Below are 21,117 nucleotides of genomic sequence, written 5' to 3'. Positions count from 1 at the left end.
CGGCTTACAGAAGGTTTCAAGGCCGGAGCATACTCCTGTAGAACCCCCACAGGTGATCTAGCCACCGACGCCCAGAGCATACTTAGATTATGGAGGGAACACTTCTCCAGCCTGCTGAATGGCAACGAACGCATAACACTGGGAGAAGGCGAACCCGATTCCCCAATCGATGACGATGGAGCAGACGTTCCATTATCCGGCCATGAAGAAGTTCGAATAGCAATTGCCCGCCTGAAGAACAACAAAGCGGCAGGGGCCGACGGATTGCTGGCCGAGCTTTTCAAACACGGCGGCGAAGAACTGATAAGGAGCATGCATCAGCTTCTTTGTAAAATATGGTCGGACGAAAGCATGCCCAACGATTGGAATCTAAGTGTGCTCTGCCCAATCCATAAAAAAGGAGACCCCACAATCTGCACCAACTACCGTGGGATTAGCCTCCTCAACTTCGCATATAAGGTTCTATCGAGCGTATTCTGTGAAAGATTAAAGCCCACCGTCAACAAACTGATTGGACCTTATCAGTGTGGCTTTAGACCTGGCAAATCAACAACTGACCAGATATTCACCATGCGCCAAATCTTGGAAAAGACCCGTGAAAGGAGAATCGACACTCACCACCTCTTCGTCGATTTCAAAGCGGCTTTCGACAGCACGAAAAGGAGCTGTCTTTATGCCGCGATGTCTGAATTTGGTATCCCCGCAAAACTAATACCGCTGTGTAAGCTGACGTTGAGCAACACGAAAACCTCCGTCAGAATCGAGAGGGACCTCTCCGAGCCGTTCGATACCAAACGAGGTTTCAGACAAGGCGATTCCCTATCGTGCGACTTTTTCAACCTGCTTCTGGAGAAAATAGTTCGAGCTGCAGAACTCAACAGAGAAGGTACCTTCTTCTATAATAGTGTACAACTGCTGGTGTATGCCGATGATATTGATATCATCGGCTTCAACACCCGCGCCGTTAGTTCTGCTTTCTCCAGACTGAACAAGGAAGCAAAACAAATGGGTCTGGCAGTGAACGAGGGCAAGACGAAATATCTCCTGTCATCTAACAAACAGTCGTCGCACTCGCGACTTGGCTCTCACGTCACTGTTGACAGTCATAACTTTGAAGTTGTAGATAATTTCGTCTATCTTGGAACCAGCGTAAACAACACCAACAATGTCAGCCTAGAAATCCAACGCGGGATAACTCTTGCCAACAGGTGCTACTTCGGACTAAGTAGGCAATTGAGAAGCAAAGTCCTCTCTCGACAAATAAAAACCAAACTCTATAAGTCACTCATAATTCCCGTCCTGCTATATGGTGCAGAGGCTTGGACGATGTCAACAACCGATGAGTCGACGTTGCGAGTTTTCGAGAGAAAAGTTCTGCGAAAGATTTATGGTCCTTTGCGCGTTGGCCACGGCGAATATCGCATTCGATGGAACGATGAGCTGTACGAGATATACGACGACATTGACATAGTTCAGGGAATCAAAAGACAGCGGCTACGCTGGCTAGGTCATGTTGTCCGGATGGACGAAAACCCTCCAGCTCTGAAAGTATTCGACGCTGTACCCGTCGCGGGAAGCAGAGGAAGAGGAAGACCTCCACTCCGTTGAAAGGACCAAGTGGAGAAGGACCTGGCTTCGCTTGGAATATCCAATTGGCGCCACGTTGCGAAAAGAAGAAACGACTGGCGTGCGGTTGTTAACTCGGCTATAATCGCATAAGCGGTGTCTACGCCAATTAAGAAGAAGAGGACTTAAATATTTGCCGATACATCGATACATCCAACATAAAGTCACCCGGAAGCTCGCAAATCTTTATATTAAATATATGGAGGCTCAGGAAAGTATCGACCCCTTTTTGATACACAGAATTACATATTTTTCTTTAGGAAAGGATTCCGATATTTTCGGTCGAAAGTCAATTATAGATACTGGAGTCCACATATTCGGTACGTAGGAGTTTGAGCAGTTTTGATTGGATTCGGGAAATTTTTGGTCATAAGATAGCATACTTTAAAATAATTATTAGTGCAAAATTTTGTCCCTTTATTATAATTACGCCGTTTTTTATCTTAATTTAGTGCTTAGTTATGGTACTTTATAGGTTTTCGGTTAATGGGGTGGCAGTGGTCCGATCACGCTCATCTACGAATTTGTAGATAGTACTAAGGAATCAGCATACAAAGTTCGTCAAGATAATGTGCATATCTTAATTTTTACTCGCTGTACTGTAATTTTGTATTAGCGAGGGACACCTCTTGGCTAAAAGTGACACTAATATGTGAGTTATCTCAATGAAAGTGAGACAGCATGTTTTTTTCATAACAGTGTATCTTTGTGCTTAAATAAGAAAAAAACAAGAAAAAACGTTAACTTCGGCTGCACCGAAGCTAATATACCCTTCACAGGCGCATTCCTTTTAGTAACTATATGTTCATTTTGTATTGAAGCTCAATGCTATAGTAATCCGATCTGAAAAAATCTTTCGGAGATTATATTATTCCCTTAAGCAGCAATCGATGTCAAATTTCGTGAAAATACCATGTCAAATGCGAAAGTTTTCTATACAAGCCCTTGATTCTGATCGTTCGGTTTTAATGGCAGCTATATGCTATAGTAAGCCGATCTGAACAATTTCATCCGATATTACATTGTCGGCAGTTCCGACAGATAAGCCGCTTGTTGAAGAGAAAATTACGTTTGCAAAACTTCAAAATGATATCTTAAAAACTGAGGGACTAGATCGTATATATACAGACGGACAGACAGACAGACGGACATGGCTAAATCGACTCAGCCCAACATATTGATTATTTATATATATACTTTATTGGGTCTCCGAGGCTTCTTTTTGGGTGTTACAAACATCGTAGCGAAATTAATATGTACATATATTCTGTTCAGGGAATAAAAGCTGGCGTAAACTTGATCTAGACCTTATATATCACATATCAGGATTTTCGAACATCAGGCTGACTTTACTCCATATGATTGGTAATTGTATATGAGACACTTTAATGAAATATTTAATGAAGCTCTGAGAGCGCTTTAATTGCCTTTATCAATTCCTTTATCTTTATTAACATGGTTACCATCAGTTGATGTTGATGGCAGTCCTGGACGTGGTTCGTCGTCAAGGCGTTCTCAACTCTCTTTGAATAATTTGTACCGTACGAATTAAAGACACTTGATCGCTAAAAGCAATTATCCCCGAACGCCTTTTCCAACAGTCTGAACATTTCAGCACCAGAAATTTCACTAAACACTAATGTTTATTTTGATGTGACATTTGACACAGGTTTTTCAACAAAATTTAAATTAAAAAGTCTTTTTATTTTTTGCCCACAGTAGTATATATATATACCATACATAATAACAATGCATTAACAATAATTACAATGTTTAAATGTGATTGGTAAATAATTTTATTCTCATTAACTGGTTTTCATCGACGCCAATTACGATATTCGTATTATTCTTTATTTCAGTACTAATCTTCGGTGTCGGTACAAAACTTGAACTGTGTTTTATTACATAATACAATTACGTTAAAAGGTCATTCTGGGTTTTCTTAAATATATATTAAAACGGTTTACAATAAAAACATACATGGCGATGCATCCCTCTTGTCTTTTTCTTGATGTAAACTTTTCCATGAATTTTTATACATCTGTAAGTTAATATTATGCATATATTACATGTATATACATTGTGACAAAATGAACTGGGAAAGTGTAAATAAAATACATAATATTTATTTATTTATCAATATTTATATGGCCCCCTTCTCCAACAGACGTAATACTTACGCTTATGCCAACGATTTTTCTAGTCCTCGAAATACTTTTAATATGCACTTTTTGGGATGGGCTTCAGGACCTTGGTCGAATTTTGTGCTATTTCTTCGATCCGCGGAAAACGGATTCCATTCTCTTCACGAATGTGGGATCGGAAATCGCACGTTCAAGTATGTCCAAAGAGACCTGTTTTCGGTACTCTTTACTCTACTCGTTTCGATACGAGTCGAGCAAAAATCCGTTTCATATCCATCAAAATCATTCAAACGGACTTGCGAGATATATATTTCTAACACTTCTTTTACGATTTTCAAGTACTTTGTTTTCATTTTTTTAATCAGTCGAAAAAGTCGAAGGTGATCCAGAACGAGGCATGTCTTAAACGATCTTGTGTAGAAACACAATTCTATCAATAAATATTTTAATTTATGTATGCATGTGTAAACCAAATTAAATAAGTTTATATGTATTATTGTATATTTTATTCGTTGAGGGCATGCGTATTGCATGTGTATAAATGCATACGTGTCTCATATATGTACATATTCATGCTGCATATATTACATATATATTTATATGTTTATTAATGTATGTTTTGTACTGTCTTTGCCTTATCTAACATGTGTGGACTGTACAATTTATTACAAAAGTTAGAATTACATATTCTTATCTCATAAAATAACCTTCCGATGTTTTTTGGCTGTAATTAAAAAAAAATTGATTCTGCTTGTGGATTATTTTTATTTGGTTACATTTTTTTACATCGAATATGATATCATGTGAATGGCCACCGCCATTTTTGATTGTCATTTGAGCCCTTTTTATGGCATTTTCCCCTTGGCCAGAACTTCCGGCGATAGGTCCTCACATTCTTGGCGGATATTGTCTTTAAGAGCTGCAAGAGTCTGCGGCTTGTTGACATAAACCCGCGATTTCAAAATGCCCCACAAAAAGAAGTCTGAGCGAAAACAGCACACCATACAGTAACTTTGAGCGGGTGTAATGGCTCTTCGTGGGTTACACGCGGATTTTCAGTGCCCCAGATGCATAAATTTTGCTTACTTACGCACCCGCTAAGATGGAAATGGGCCTTATCACTCATAATTATAGCAGCTAACAGCTGATGCACCGTCTGGACTTTGTACGCAAACATCTTTAAATCTTGTACCAAAATTCGCTGTAAACACCGTTATACCCATTTGCGTGGCACGCCGTCTGGTCGATGTCGACGGCACTTCTATGACATCCTCGGCAACATCAGCAATATTCTCTGCAAAACGGCTACTCCGGGGTCTGCCACGCCTAGAGATGGGCAGTGGGAAAAAACCCAAGGTTTTTCCCATTTGGGAAAAAACCGGGTATTTATGTGGGAAAAAACCCAATTGACGGGTACTTTCATTATAGAACGTAATTATCACGATCTTAAAAAAATTAACATTTTTTTTTATTATTTTTAGAACAAATGCAGCGAAAAATAGGTACTTTGCGATGCGCACATACTTTGCGCCTGCATATATAGTGCACTAGCAGTTGCCGGTTGTTCGAAAAGTGAAAATGTGTAGCCTGATTCAGGAACTAAACTAAAACCAGCAGTTTATTATAACAACAAAAAGACGTCTTCTTGTTTTATTATAAGATTTTTTCTGCGCATTGTGGTGGTGAAAGAACCTTTGACCAAAAAAAAAAAAATAAAACAACGAGAGATACTTACTAACAAATATTTATTACACTTTACAAAAGTTACAAAAGTGTTTTTTTACAATTGAAAATTTTTAGTCACTATCGCTACTGTCATGATCATTAAATATATTATTAACACGTTCGCGGACGTGAATGCTATAGCATTCATTTTCATACTGATGCAAAATGACGTGAATGCTATAGCATTCAAACTTTAAAGCCAATTTTTATTCATTTAATTTAATACAATCTTAAGTTTTTGTAATTAATACACATTTCAAAATAATGACTAATTGGTTCATTAGATACTTTCATATTATTTTATCTTTTCTCAGAGTACTTACAAATTCATTCATGTCATTCTGGTTGAAAAGTAGTATCTATATCGTCGTGGATGCTATAGCATTCATTGTATATAACGGTTAAAATACGATGTTCTGACTACTCTTATAATATATGTCTAATTAGATTTCGGATATTACAACTAGTTTCAAAAATAATTGCCTGTATATTTTTGCAGCTCCCTAAAATTTTTTGCGTCCGCGAACGTGTTAATGTTGCTAAATTCTATTAGTTTCGTATTTTCACGAGATGTTGAAGGTCGTTCTTTATTTGTTGGGATACCAAACGGACTTGACAATTGCCTGGGTGTAGATAACGGCTCGTCATCATCGTCATTGTCATCAACTTTATGTTTGTGTAAACTTGTTACAATTATACGATATAAAAGATATTTTTGCTGTCCTGTCTGTAGTCAATCTATTTCGTTTGTGACTATGTACAATGCGCATGAGTGCTAAAAGATCGTTCAGTGGCTGCTGAAGTACATGGAGCAGTTAGAATACGCACTGCAACCCTACTCAGCAATTTGGACCTGCGGAGTCCTCTCCACCAAATTACCGGGTTCATTTCGGCGACATGTTTCCATATAAATGATCAAATCCATAAACCCTGTTTAGCTCTATAATTGGCTAAATCAGCACCAACGTCAATATTGAGCGATTGGCTCACATCGTGTATAAACTCCATGGCATCCACTTCGTGTTCTTCTTCTAATTCAATGCCTTGCGATCTTGGATCTAATAAATATGCAGCATAGTGAATGGGTTTCAAACAATTATTTGTTCGCCTAATTACAGCATTTGCAATATCTTGTCTATGATGCTCATTTAGAATGGATATATGCGGAAATGCAAAATTAAATGTAGACTTAATATCTTTGGCTATATAAACTTCATTTATAAGTATTCCATTGCCTTTAAGTTTGAAAATTTTATCTGTTATAGGTTCCAGTATATACAATTTTCTACATGGTTCAGAAATTTAAATCCAATAAATTTGATTTTATTTCGCTTGAAATATTGGCATCTTCGTGAACTGCTAATGTCTGTAATGCAACTTTGGATTTTTTTTAACTTTTTAACGCAGTGCAGTTACTGCCCCAGCGGGTTTTCCCTTTTTCTTTTACAATCTGAGCTAATAAAACGCTCATACTTTGGTTTCTTTTTATTGCTTTTATTGTATCTGTGGCGATCGATATAAACGCATTAATAGGTTCTAGTTTTAAGCAATCTTCGCATAGCAAATTCAATGTATGTGCTACACATCTCAGCGGTATTATATGTATGTGCATACGAATTTTTAACTATCTGAAATGCTCTTTGAATATTATTTGCGTTATCTCCGATAACAGTTACAAATTTGTGGCCTCCATACACGTTTATAACATTGATTATCTCTTGAGATAAATATTGGCTTGTATGTCGATTTGTAAGAGTATTAAGGCTTTAATAGGCTCAGGTTTTGCAATAACGAAGTTGATGATACCTTCATTGCTCTGATTGCTCCAGCCATCACACTGCAAATGTAAATCATTTATAGACTTCAGTTCGTCTGTAATTTCATTGACCATTTCATTATAAATAGTTTCCAAATGTGTTGTAGAGATAGCTTTTCTGAATGGTAACTTATAAAGTGGTTGCAAATCGTCAAAAAATCGTACCCACAGCGGATGTTCAACGATGGATAAAGGAGAACCGGTAACAAATATTGCCTTCGATAAGAGCTGATCTAGATAAAGTTTTTTTCTGTTAAAACTTCTGATAAAATCATAATATTAGAAATTGTATCCGTCAAACTGTTATCCTGTGACATTTCATTATGTGATTCAGCTTGCAAGGGCAGATTTGTGGCAGTTGTGCTAGTAACAGGTATTTTCTGTAATTTGTTCTTGATAACAGTTGGACATCTATAACACAGATGGCTGGTCATCTTGCTGACATTGCCAAATTGGTAAACTTTTTCACAGTATTTGCATTTTACTGTTTGCCGAATGAAAATAGTTTTCCCATACATCAGTGTTTTTCTTTCTGGGCATGATGTGATCTAATAAAAAAAACCGATAAAAAAACAGTAGAAATGCATAAAGTTGTTCTAAAGTATTGTATATTAACAGAGTAGGTATACCTACGAAACTAATATGAAATAAGTATAAATTCCAAAAGAAGGAATTTATACTTTGCCCAATTTCAATGAATAAAAGTATAAGGTTTGCAAGGAATATAAAACTTCTATAGTCTAATATAACAAATATTAAAGCTCAAACTTACCGGTAAGTTACCGCTCATAAAAAGAAGTAAGTATCGAAGTCCGTAAGTAGTTGTCAACCCAAAGTAAATCACGTATTTAAGCACTAGGCTATCAAAAGTCCATAAAACAAAATCCAATCCACAAATTCGCACAGTACGAAGGCAAAACAACGTGTGAGATAGATAGATCACTAACGTGTACGCCACTACTCATTTTATTTAATTAGAGAGCATGAAGTATATGTATATAACGTATTTATTAAATAATGAAAATAAACAAAGTTAGGTTAGCTCTAACTAGTAGTAATAAAGGGTGATTTTTTAAGAGCTTGATAACTTTTTAAAAAAAAAAACGCATAAAATTTGCAAAATCTCATCGGTTCTTTATTTGAAACGTTAGATTGGTTCATGACATTTACTTTTTGAAGATAATTTCATTTAAATGTTGACCGCGGCTGCGTCTTAGGTGGTCCATTCGGAAAGTCCAATTTTGGGCAACTTTTTCGAGCATTTCGGCCGGAATAGCCCGAATTTCTTCGGAAATGTTGTCTTCCAAAGCTGGAATAGTTGCTGGCTTATTTCTGTAGACTTTAGACTTGACGTAGCCCCACAAAAAATAGTCTAAAGGCGTTAAATCGCATGATCTTGGTGGCCAACTTACGGGTCCATTTCTTGAGATGAATTGTTGTCCGAAGTTTTCCCTCAAAATGGCCATAGAATCGCGAGCTGTGTGGCATGTAGCGCCATCTTGTTGAAACCACATGTCAACCAAGTTCAGTTCTTCCATTTTTGGCAACAAAAAGTTTGTTAGCATCGAACGATAGCGATCGCCATTCACCGTAACGTTGCGTCCAACAGCATCTTTGAAAAAATACGGTCCAATGATTCCACCAGCGTACAAACCACACCAAACAGTGCATTTTTCGGGATGCATGGGCAGTTCTTGAACGGCTTCTGGTTGCTCTTCACCCCAAATGCGGCAATTTTGCTTATTTACGTAGCCATTCAACCAGAAATGAGCCTCATCGCTGAACAAAATTTGTCGATAAACACATTTCGAACCGAACACTGATTTTGGTAATAAAATTCAATGATTTGCAAGCGTTGCTCGTTAGTAAGTCTATTCATGATGAAATGTCAAAGCATACTGAGCATCTTTCTCTTTGACACCATGTCTGAAATCCCACGTGATCTGTCAAATACTAATGCATGAAAATCCTAACCTCAAAAAAATCACCCGTTAGTACGTACTATTTGATATACACATGTATCTACACATTATCTAGATGTTACATATGCTAAGTATGAAAAAACCCGAATATTATCCCATTCGGTAATTTTCCCCGGGTTTTTTCCCTATTTTTTCCCACATTGGGGTTTTTTCCGGGTAAAATCCCATCTCTAGCCACGCCTGGCAGCATCTCGTGTTGTGCCAGTCTCTTCGAGGCGAGCGGCGAAACATCGCAGTGTTTCACCAATCGGCGTCGGACGGCCAGAAAATCTGCGACGAAATTCACATTGTGCCACAGTTACTGACCGATTATTGGTCAAATAAATAGTCACCAATAACGCGTTCTGGAGCAGTGTAGCGTACCATTGTTTATTTACGTGTATTTCGCATGTGTTTACTACACAAATGTCAAAACAGAACTGGCAGTAGAGGTCAATTGCAAAATTTATAGCATCTTCTGATAGGAGGATTATATAAAGTGTCTAAATATATTTCTGCAATGTTCAATTTTGAACACATGTACGTATTGTGTTATCTCCATTAGTGGACAATATATGTATCTCTGATACTTAAACTTGAGGCCCTATGTTCCACCTAGGAACTAGGGGAATATATATATATACCTATATATATATATTTAAACTTAATTTTCTTAAATTTAATTTTTTTTCTGTGCTTGAAATATCGATGCATCTTCTCCTTGACTTTTGTGTTGTGGTGCCAGAATCATCTCAGTAATTTTCTGCTCTTATATCATTACTTGTGTATTACTTGTTGACTTTGCCGGATTTTGAACTTTTCCTTCATATGCTTCATCTTCGTCTTGGAAAATTTGGTCTATTACTTCGTCTTCGTCCTCATCTTCAAGCGCTTTAACATTGGCAACAGTTTAAGTTAAGTGCTCATTAGCCGCTTTATCGGCCCCTTCTTAAAAACTATCCAAATTCCTTTGCTTATTTAAAATGTCAGCCTCAATATTTTTAACATTAGCTACATCGGTAGTGCTTCTCTCCGTAAATGTTTTTTGTGTCTCCAAATTACGAGCCGTTTTCTGTTCTTGTGTATTTTTTTGTTAACTTAAATTGAATTGCTGCACTCTTGTTACTCGACTTTAATTTGTGTATCTTCTAATGCTTTGTGGGATATCATTGTTAAATCTATTGATTGTTTTGTTTTCGTTAGAACCTTACTACGCATTTTCTAACGAGTTTGTGTATGATCACTTCCTGACATTCTATCGGACATTTCGATAACTTCTTCATTTAGTATTACTTTTCGCATTAACCGTCTCATTTGGTGTCGAAAAACCTTGACCTCTGAGGTTATTTTTGTAAAGGAATAAAAGGAAGTCATTCACTTCAAAGTGAAACCCTTACGGGTTCGCGTTGTCGTAGTGAACCAACTAACTTCGGTAGTTGATTTTCCTGATTTCTTGAAAGCCAGCTTGCACACAAATAGTTGTGCACTATTCAGGTTTTCGGACTCATACATATCAATGCGCGATTAATCACTTGTCATCATGTCATTGACGTGTTTTGAAGAACTGTTACCGTATAATTTTTCACGACCATTCGAAACGAACCTTTTTTGAGTGATCGACAAATTCTGTGGGATCCCACGTGAAAAATAAAATGTTCATACAATATTGAATGTACGCTGGTCCGACTAATGCGCATAAATGTCTTAACCCCATGATAGGTTACATGACGATCTTGCAATAACAGTTTATATTTTGGACGAGCTTCCCAAAATTCATCTTGGAGTGATCTACAACCTCGATTAGATTTAGCATACCATCGATAAGCACTGGTCCTTGATGGAATTTCACAGCCAAAAAGGTAATTAAGCTCATCGGTGCACTGTTGCTGAGCTAATATACAACAAAAGTTGTAAAAATAATTGCACGATAATGTTTACGATTGAATTTCATTTTTGGCCGAGATGAGTACTTTAAGTAACTGGAAACAAAACAATTAGCGCTCGTATGTCAAAACGCTTTGATTGTGTATAACATTAAAAATAAAAAACTTTACTATAAAGTTGTGAGTTGCCAGATTGCAACACTAGGGTTGTCAAATCCGGAAATATAAAAGCAATCTACGTTGACCAATTTCAGTCATATTCAACCCTAAACTCTATTTATGAAAAATTTTTGACTTAGTTTTATTAAAGTATCACACTTATTGACCGACATAAACTTTTTAAAGTAAGTTGAAAAGGTAAAATGTATCAAAATCAGTAGCTAAATCGTGCAAGTATATTTGGGAATATAATAAAATGTGCTAAGATAATCAAACTCTTTATTTATAAGATGTTTGCCAAAGGAACCTATGCTTGTAAAATGACTACCCTTTAAGTATATTTTTATTTCTGGAAGAAAGAAAAAGTCACATGGAAAATGTCTGGTGAATATAGAGGCTGGGGCATCGTTACATATTTTTGGTATTAAAGGGACGTATTTTTATTATTCTTCATTTACTTAAAGTCTCTAAGATATCTTACGTTTTAATCATGCATACGGTATAAAGTCCACCGGATGTTTGAAATTGAAATCATTCTCTAAAACCGTGCTCCCCGAGTTTCACTACTTCATTTAAATTTTAGTATTACGACATATCTTTAGATTAATTAGCTAACTCACAGATAGATATTATGTATACTAAGGTGTGCCATTCTGAGGCAACCTTTTTTTTTCAACTGAAAAACAGGCTCAAAACTTTCGAAAATGTGTAAAAAAAAGTCACTCAAAAGATGAGCTCCTAATATTAATATTAAGAGGTGCCTATTTCAAATTTTCTGTTTTCCATATAAATTACATAGAAAAAAATCATTTTTTTTGTGGTGGTTATTGTGCGGAGGTTTTATATGTGCCCCGATGGCTGCCAATAGTGATGGTAAACTCGATTCCGATTCTACTCGAGAATCGAGTTTTCTCGTAAAATAATCGATTTTTCGAATGTCAAGAACCGATTCTTAATCGACTTCGACTACTGGAGATCGATTCCGAAAAATCGATTATTTTACGAGAAAACTCGATTTTCGAGTAGAATCGGAATCGAGTATACCATCCCTACTGGCAGCTATCGTGGCACATATAAAACCTCCGCACAATAACCACCACAAAAAAAATGATTTTTTTTCTATGTAATTTATATGGAAAACAGAAAATGTCAAGAACCGATTCTTAATCGACTTCGACTACTGGAGATCGATTCCGAAAAATCGATTATTTTACGAGAAAACTCGATTTTTGAGTAGAATCGGAATCGAGTATACCATCCCTACTGGCAGCTATCGGGGCACATATAAAACCTCCGCACAATAACCACCACAAAAAAAAAATGATTTTGTTTCCATGTAATTTATATGGAAAACAGAAAATTTGAAATAGGCAGCTCTTAAAATTAATATTAAGAGCTCATCTTTTGAGTGACTTTTTTTTACACATTTTCGAAAGTTTTGAGCCTGTTTTTCAGTTGAAAAAAAAAAGGTTGCCTCAGAATGACACACCCTAATGTATACAGTATAAAGTCATGCGATTATTTGAAAATAGTAATATTGCTAATAAGGGCTAGGGGAAATATTGAATCGATTTTATCAAGTTATGGAAATATAATGTTACCAGATAAACATGTCCTCTGAGTTTTTTTTGGCGCAGTGGGCATTTTTTTGAACCAGCCTTTATAATCTTCAAATATAACTAAAACTCTTAAACGGAAATGTCTCAAAAAACATACGGTACCGCGTTCCACTTTTTAAAGAATTTCGGAAAGAAAATCAATTTGTCGGTTTTATCTAATTAGCTTTTCACGACTACTTTGGCGGTATATTGGGAACAACAATGTACTGCTACCGATTTATTTTTGTGAAGAGGAAGAATACGAAGTAGAGGAATACAAGGATTTCAAAAATGAACATTTGCAGGTATTTAAGTAGTTGCCAAACGAATTAGGCGTTAGCGCATTTAATAGCTTAAGACATTTAATTTCAAGGGCTGAAGCGACATTAAAAAAGGAACTAAACGATTACCGAGACATATTTTATGAAGAAGGGAGCAATTTGCCGTTTACTTGTATTATACATTATAGGATTAAAACTAAGACGGAGTCGCCAATTTATACCAAGCTTTATAGATACCTAGTTGTGCATCGTGTTGAATTAGACAGACAAATAAATGAGATATTAAAACAAAATATAATAGTTCAGAGCAATAGTCCTTAAAGATCACATTTATGGGACGTAATCGTATGCCCATACTGGTAGTTCTAAAAAAAGCTCCCGCAACGATGCAAAGACTCATTAATCATTTTGTAGATTACATTAACAAAATTAGTGTCGTATACTAGGACTATATTGTAATTTTTTCTACTAGCTTTATAGAACAAATTGATTTCATAACGAAAATTTTTAAGAAATTAAGAAAATCAAATTTGAAATTTCCAGGTGAAAAGTGCCATTTCGCGCAACGAGATTTTTAGGTCATGTTGTTTCAGTTGACGGTATTAGATTAGATCCATCGCAAAATAAAACAATCGCAGCGATGTCACCACCATCCAATACGAAAGAAATAATACAATTTCTGGGCATTATGGGATATTATCGGAAATTTATACGTGATTATGCAAAGGTAGCCTACCCAATGATTCGGTATTTAAAAAATATTGTGTTGTTAACCCATCTTTACCCATCGTTGCGCAAGCGCAACATTTCGAATTTGTTTTTTTTTTATTTCTAAAATAAGGAAATAAATCTATGAAATGTAAGCCAGTCTCAAAAAGAAGAACTAACAGATAGACAACAATTTTTTTTATGGCTTTTCAAATATAAATGCATTTTATTTTTATCATTCAAAAACTGCTAATTGAGTCATCTCGGGATCGATATATTCATCCAATCATAAAAAATATTAATTTAAATAAACCTTTACTTTTTACACTGTACAAAGCTTTAACAATATCTTCTTTGTGATATAAACCCTTTTGGTGGACAAAACTACCTACACGTGTTGTTTATCTTACATTTCTAGGAAACGTTGCGTTTACGCAACCTTGGGTATAACAATAGTCTGTTGTTATTGTTACTCAGCATGCCATTCGTGTTAGAAATGTATTGTCAATAATGGGTTCTCGCTATTCAAGGAGTAGTTCTGTTTTGTTTTTATTATTCAGTTGGTTCTAGAACGTTGTGCTAATAACATAGATAACTTGATACGAGACTCTTTGGTTCGAGAGAGAGCTGTCAAAACTATGCTAATAGTATCACATAGTAATTTCTAAAAAACGTTAAGTGAGTGTATACAAATCAGTAAATAATAAGGCGAAATATTATGGCTTGGCAGCGATTACTATCTTCTCAAGAAATTCTGAGTACCTTAGAAGAGGAAGAGGATTTACAAGATGCCACTCAAATCGATGCCGTGTACATCCCCCCGACGATTGACAATCTTACAGACGAGGAAGGCCTAGATGATGACGCGCTAGGTGATTTTGACAATATTGTGTCCACTGATATCGCTGGAACATATGAAATACACACCGATTTACCCTTAGAGCCTGAAAACACGCAAGGTGAGCTCGGTCCTTCAACATCGAAGAAGCCAAGACTGTCAAAGAAGTCCCCAAAATGTGTTCCAGACTGGAAAAAAGAACATCCGACCTATATGAATTGTCCTACAAGTGATGAAACAGTACTTCTTCTTCTTCACTGGCGTAGACACCGCTTACGCGATTATAGCCGAGTCAACAACAGCGCGCCAGTCGTTTCTTCTCTTCGCTACGTGGCGCCAATTGGATATTCCAAGCGAAGCCAGGTCCTTCTCCACTTGGTCCTTCCAACGAAGTCGAGGTCTTCCTCTTCCTCTGCTTCCCGTGACGGGTACTGCGTCGAATACTTTCAGAGCTGGAGTGTTTTCATCCATCCGGACAACATGACCTAGCCAGCGTAGCCGCTGTCTTTTAATTCGCTGAACTATGTCAATGTCGTCGTATATCTCGTACAGCTCATCGTTCCATCGGATGCGGTATTCGCCGTGGCCAACGCGCAAAGGACCATAAATCTTCCGCAGAACTTTTCTCTCGAAACCTCGCAACGTCGACTCATCGGTTGTTGTCATCGTCCAAGCCTCTGCACCATATAGCAGGACGGGAATTATGAGCGACTTATAGAGTTTGGTTTTTGTTCGTCGAGAGAGGACTTTACTTTTCAATTGCCTACTCAGTCCGAAGTAGCACCTGTTGGCAAGAGTAATCCTGCGTTGGATTTCTAGGCTGACATTGTTGGTGGTGTTAATGCTGGTTCCTAAATAGACGAAATTATCTACAACTTCAAAGTTATGACTGTCAACAGTGACGTGAGTGCCAAGTCGCGAGTGCGATGACTGTTTGTTTGATGACAGGAGATATTTCGTCTTGCCCTCGTTCACTGCCAGATCCATTTGCGTTGCTTCCTTGTTCAGTCTGGAGAAAGCAGAACTAACGGCGCGGGTGTTGAGACCGATGATATCAATATCATCGGCATACGCCAGCAGCTGTACACTCTTATAAAAGATTGTACCTGCTCGATTCAGTTCTGCAGCTCTAATAATTTTCTCCAGCAGCAGATTGAAAAAGTCGCACGATAGGGAGTCGCCTTGTCTGAAACCTCGTTTGGTATCGAACGGCTCGGAGAGGTCCTTCCCGATCCTGACGGAGCTTTTCGTGTTGCTCAACGTCAGTTTACACAGCCGTATTAGTTTTGCGGGGATACCAAATTCAGACATCGCGGCATAAAGGCAGCTCCTTTTAGTGCTGTCGAAAGCAGCTTTGAAATCGACGAATAGGTGGTGAGTGTCGATCCTCCTTTCACGGGTCTTTTCCAAGATTTGGCGCACGGTGAATATCTGGTCGGTTGTTGATTTACCAGGTCTGAAGCCACACTGATAAGGTCCAATCAGTTTGTTGACGGTGGGCTTTAATCTTTCACACAATACGCTCGATAGAACCTTGTACGCGATGTTGAGGAGGCTAATCCCACGGTAGTTGGCGCAGATTGTGGGGTCTCCTTTTTTATGGATTGGGCATAGCACACTTAAATTCCAATCGTTGGGCATGCTCTCATCCGACCATATTTTGCAAAGAAGCTGATGCATGCTCCTTATCAGTTCTTCGCCGCCGTGTTTGAATAGCTCGGCCGGCAATCCGTCGGCCCCTGCCGCTTTGTTGTTCTTCAGGCGGGCAACTGCTATTCGAACTTCGTCATGGCCGGGCAATGGAACGTCTGCTCCATCGTCATCGATTGGGGAATCGGGTTCGCCTTCTCCTGGTGCTATGTGTTCACTGCCATTCAGCAGGCTGGAGAAGTGTTCCCTCCATAATCTAAGTATGCTCTGGGCATCGGTGGCTAGATCACCTGTGGGGGTTCTACAGGAGTATGCTCCGGTCTTGAAACCTTCTGTAAGTCGCCGCATTTTTTCGTAGAATTTTCGAGCATTACCCCTGTCGGCCAGCTTATCAAGCTGTTCGTACTCACGCATTTCGGCCTCTTTCTTCTTCTGTCTGCAAATGCGTCTCGCTTCCCTCTTCAACTCTCGGTATCTATCCCATCCCGCACGTGTTGTGGTCGATCGTAACGTTGCGAGGTAGGCAGCGTGTTTTCTCTCCGCTGCGACACGGCACTCCTCGTCGTACCAGCTGTTCTTTTGCACTTTCCGAAAACCAATGGTTTCGGTTGCAGCTGTATGTAAGGAGTTTGAAATGCCGTCCCACAGTTCCCTTATACCGAGTTGTTGACGAGTGCTCTCAGAGAGCAGGAGTGCAAGCCGAGTAGAAAATCGTTCGGCTGTCTGTTGTGATTGCAGCTTTTCGACGTCGAACCTTCCTTGTGTTTGTTTTCGTGCGTTTTTTGCTGCACAGAGGCGGGTGCGAATCTTGGCTGCAACAAGATAGTGGTCCGAGTCGATGTTAGGACCTCGGAGCGCACGCACATCTAAAACACTGGAGACGTGTCTTCCGTCTATCACAACATGATCGATCTGGTTGGTGGTTTTTCGATCCGGAGACAGCCAGGTAGCCTGATGTATCTTCTTATGCTGGAATCTAGTACTACTGATAACCATATTTCGGGCCCCGGCGAAGTCGATCAGCCTCAACCCATTTGGGGATGTTTCCTCGTGGAGGCTTAATTTACCGACCGTAGTGCCAAAGGTACCTTCTTTGCCCACCCTGGCGTTGAAGTCGCCAAGCACGATTTTGACATCGTGGCGGGGGCATCTCTCATAAGTGCGCTCCAAGCACTCATAAAAGGCATCTTTGGTCACATCGTCCTTCTCTTCCGTCGGGGCGTGGGCGCAAATCAGCGATATGTTGAAGAACCTCGCTTTGATGCGGATTGTGGCTAGACGTTCATTCTCCGGAGTGAATGATAGTACTCGGCGACGGAGTGTCTCTCCCACCACGAATCCAACACCCAACTTGCGCTCCTTTATATGGCCACTGTAGTAAATGTCACAAGGACCTACTCGTCTCTGTCCTTGTCCCGTCCATCGCATTTCTTGGACGGCGGTGATGTCAGCCTTTATCTTTACGAGGACATCTACCAGCTGGGCAGCGGCACCTTCCCAATTAAGGGACCGGACATTCCAGGTGCATGCCCTCAAATCATAGTCCTTATTTCGTTTGCCATGGTCGTCATCAAAAGGGGGTCTCTCATCCGAGGCTGTGTTTGCTTTTTCATTGGGGGTGTTTTTTTTTTTTACGTGGCGGGTCCCAAACCCAGCGCACAACCCTAAGAAGGGGATATTTCGCCTTCTCACTTTAGCTCGCCTTCAAACGGATGTTCTTAGGCTACCCAGAGGATACTTGGTCAAAGACCGGAAGTCGTGAGCTGCTTGAGTCATATGTAAAAGAATCGTTTCTGGCCACTCCCAAGTGAATGGCGATCAGAGAACTTTCCTCACTTGCGTGAACTTCTACACATGACTCCATCCTCTATGTGATGAAACAGTAATGACACAAAATATTGAAGAACATGTAGGTGGAAAAACACCTTTTGAAGTATTTTCACTATTTTTTAGTGATGAAATTTGGGAACAGATTGTATGTTTCTCGGAAAAATATGCTCGTGGCCATAACCGTCATTTATTTATCCTCACGGTAGCAGAACTCAAAAGATTTTTTGGTATATTATTATTGTCTGGCTATCATTCTTTACCAGCAACGAAATTGTACTGGTCAAAAGATTAAGACAAAAATGTATAAATTGTAAGAAATTGTATGAGTCGGAACAAATTTTACTCTATAAAGGAAAACATTCATCTATGTGATAATGCGGATCTGGATAAAAATGATAAATTCGCTAAATTGCGTCCTATTTTCGATGTAATGAATCAAAAGAATATGCAGTTTGGGATATTCTCACACAACTTGTCAATTGACGAAGAAATGGTGCCGTATTTTGGACGTCATAGTTGCAAGATGTTCATCAAAGGAAAGCCTGTAAGATTTGGTTTCAAGATATGGTGCTTGTGTAGTTCAAATGGTTATCTGTATCGGTTTATTCCATATGGCGGAAAGGATAGTAACGACAATAGAAATGATTTAGGTCTAGGAGAAAAAACTGTTCTGGACCTATTGTCTGTCATTGAAGATCCTCGCAAACATCGCATTTTTTTTGATAATTTCTTTTCTTCGCACAAATTATTTTGCATTCTGAAAGAGAAAGGCTATTTTGCCACTGGTACTATTCGAGAAAATAGAACAATGAATAAAACCATGATAAATACGAAAACTCTTCAGAAAAAAGAGAGGGGATCATTTGATTTCAGCTTTGACCAAAAACATGAAGTATTATTAGTTCGATGGAATGACAATTCTGTGGTGACTGTGGCTACTAACAACGCAAAAATCGAACCATTGGTTACGGCAAAACGTTACGATAGAAAAATAAAAAAAATGGTGAATGTGCCACAGCCCCAGGTTATAGCAGATTATAATAAAAATATGGGAGGCGTCGATCTGCATGATAATGGAATTGCCAATTATAGGATTCGAGTAAGAGGGAAAAAGTGGTGGTGGCCACTGTTCATCAATTTGATAGATAGTGTTTTAGTAAACTCGTGGAAGATTTACAATCTGGCAAATGAGCGATCTATGACTCAATTAGAATTTAAATCTTACGTTGCTGTTAGTTTGATGAAAACCGAAGAAGCCCAACTTACAGATAATTCTCACTTTTTGGGTAATTCAAATAGAAATTTAGGAAGACCATCCAAAAACGCATTACCTTCCAATATTCGCTTCGATAATATTGGTCATGTCATAGAAGAGCACGAAAATAAACGTCGAAGAAGATGCAGACAGCGTAAAAGTACAACAATTTATATGTGTAAAAAATGTCAAATACATCTTCATCTGATTGTTTTAAAATATTTCACTCACGCTAATCGCTATAGTATTAGCGTAAGTGAAATATTTTAAATGTATTTTTATGACTTGCTTGTATAATATTTATAAGTTCAGTAATCCCAACGTTGCGTAGGTGCAACATTTCACGGAATGAAAAATAATTAACCAATATTTTTTTTTTTTATAATTTTCTCTTTTTTTATGTATTTTTAAACGTAAGAAACAATAAAACCATAAAATATGCATTTATTTTTACCCTTGGGAAATAATCGTTTAATAATAAAGATAGTGAATTTTTAAGCTCTTTGGAAACATTAAAAAAGTTAGTTAGAAGTGAGCCCATTTTACAACCACCAGATTTCAAAAATAAATTTATAATAACAACTGACGCATCTCAGTACATGTAAATATCGACGGGCTGGGCGGCAAGCCTCCAATTCCGAGAATGATCCCGAACGTCCTCCAAAAAAAGGCGCTCGTCGGTGAGCACGATTTCCTCGGTTTGGATTATGTGAAATAAAAAAGGTGAATTCTTTTAAAGGATAGATAAATGCAGGTATTGAACGAAGCAATAAACAAAATTTTAATTTTTGACAAAATGGCGGCAATTTGAAATTTTTTTTCATTTTCGATGTAATATTTTCGCTCTAAATTGTCAAAAAAAAATATTTAAAAATTTTTTACATCTTATTCCTTCGTTCAATACCTGAAGAATGTATCTAAAAAGATTATATTAAAATTTCAGTCCGATTAGTTGAGCCATCTCTGAGAAATCTTGCTCACCGACTTTGAATTGACAGTTTTAAAGTAGTTTACACCTAGGTAAATTTTGTGACGTGGCCTTACAAATTCAGGTATATCTCCGAAAATAATCATCGGATTGACTTCTAATTTTCAGAGAATATACTCAAATATACTTACATTCCGAAAATGAAAAAAAAAGATTTTTTATAAATTCTAACTGCGTATAAACGCCTTAACTCATTTATATCCACTTGCGAGGACGAACAAAACGCGTTTTTTGTGAATTTTTTCCAAAGAGGCATTTTATTTTATACATTAATGGACAAAATGTACTTAAACAGAATTTAATGTACTTTAACAATCAGTGGTTTATTTAAAAAAATATTGGATCGCCTAGCTCCTGTAGATGATCTGCGGAGAGACGTCCAAAAAAAGTGCTTGGCGGTGAGCAAGATATCTCTGGTCCAAATTATCTGAAAACCAAAAATATTTAGTTTTGTGATAAATAAATACAGATAATTATCGAAGGTCTAGTAAAAATTTTGATTTTTGACAAAATGGCGGCTGTTCAAAAAAAATTCAGTTTTTCATGAAAATTTTTCACTTCAAAGTGGCTTAAAAAACCTTATTCCTCCTATCATTACCTGAAAAATATATCTGAGTAAGTCGTGTGAAAATTTCAAACCGATCGGCTTAGCGGT

General features: G+C 37.8%; 2 protein-coding genes across 16 annotated transcripts in view; both read left to right on the top strand.

The window, feature by feature from the left end:
* Positions 1-21,117, top strand: part of LOC105222874 (tau-tubulin kinase homolog Asator) — a 763,131-nt gene that overhangs the window by 610,628 nt on the left and 131,386 nt on the right. The gene's annotated exons all lie outside the window — the stretch shown is intronic.
* Positions 1-21,117, top strand: part of LOC125779131 (craniofacial development protein 2-like) — a 409,833-nt gene that overhangs the window by 348,625 nt on the left and 40,091 nt on the right. The window contains exon 3 of the mRNA XM_049459746.1: positions 1,209-21,117. This exon is cut by the window's right edge and continues 40,091 nt beyond it. The gene's annotated coding sequence lies outside the window, so the exon portion shown is untranslated. The remainder of the gene's footprint in view (positions 1-1,208) is intronic.

This window comes from Bactrocera dorsalis, chromosome 6, assembly GCF_023373825.1.
Source record: "Bactrocera dorsalis isolate Fly_Bdor chromosome 6, ASM2337382v1, whole genome shotgun sequence".
Taxonomy (NCBI): domain Eukaryota; kingdom Metazoa; phylum Arthropoda; class Insecta; order Diptera; family Tephritidae; genus Bactrocera; species Bactrocera dorsalis.
Note: the sequence above shows the minus strand (reverse complement) of the source record. Positions and strands in the feature narration are given on the sequence as shown.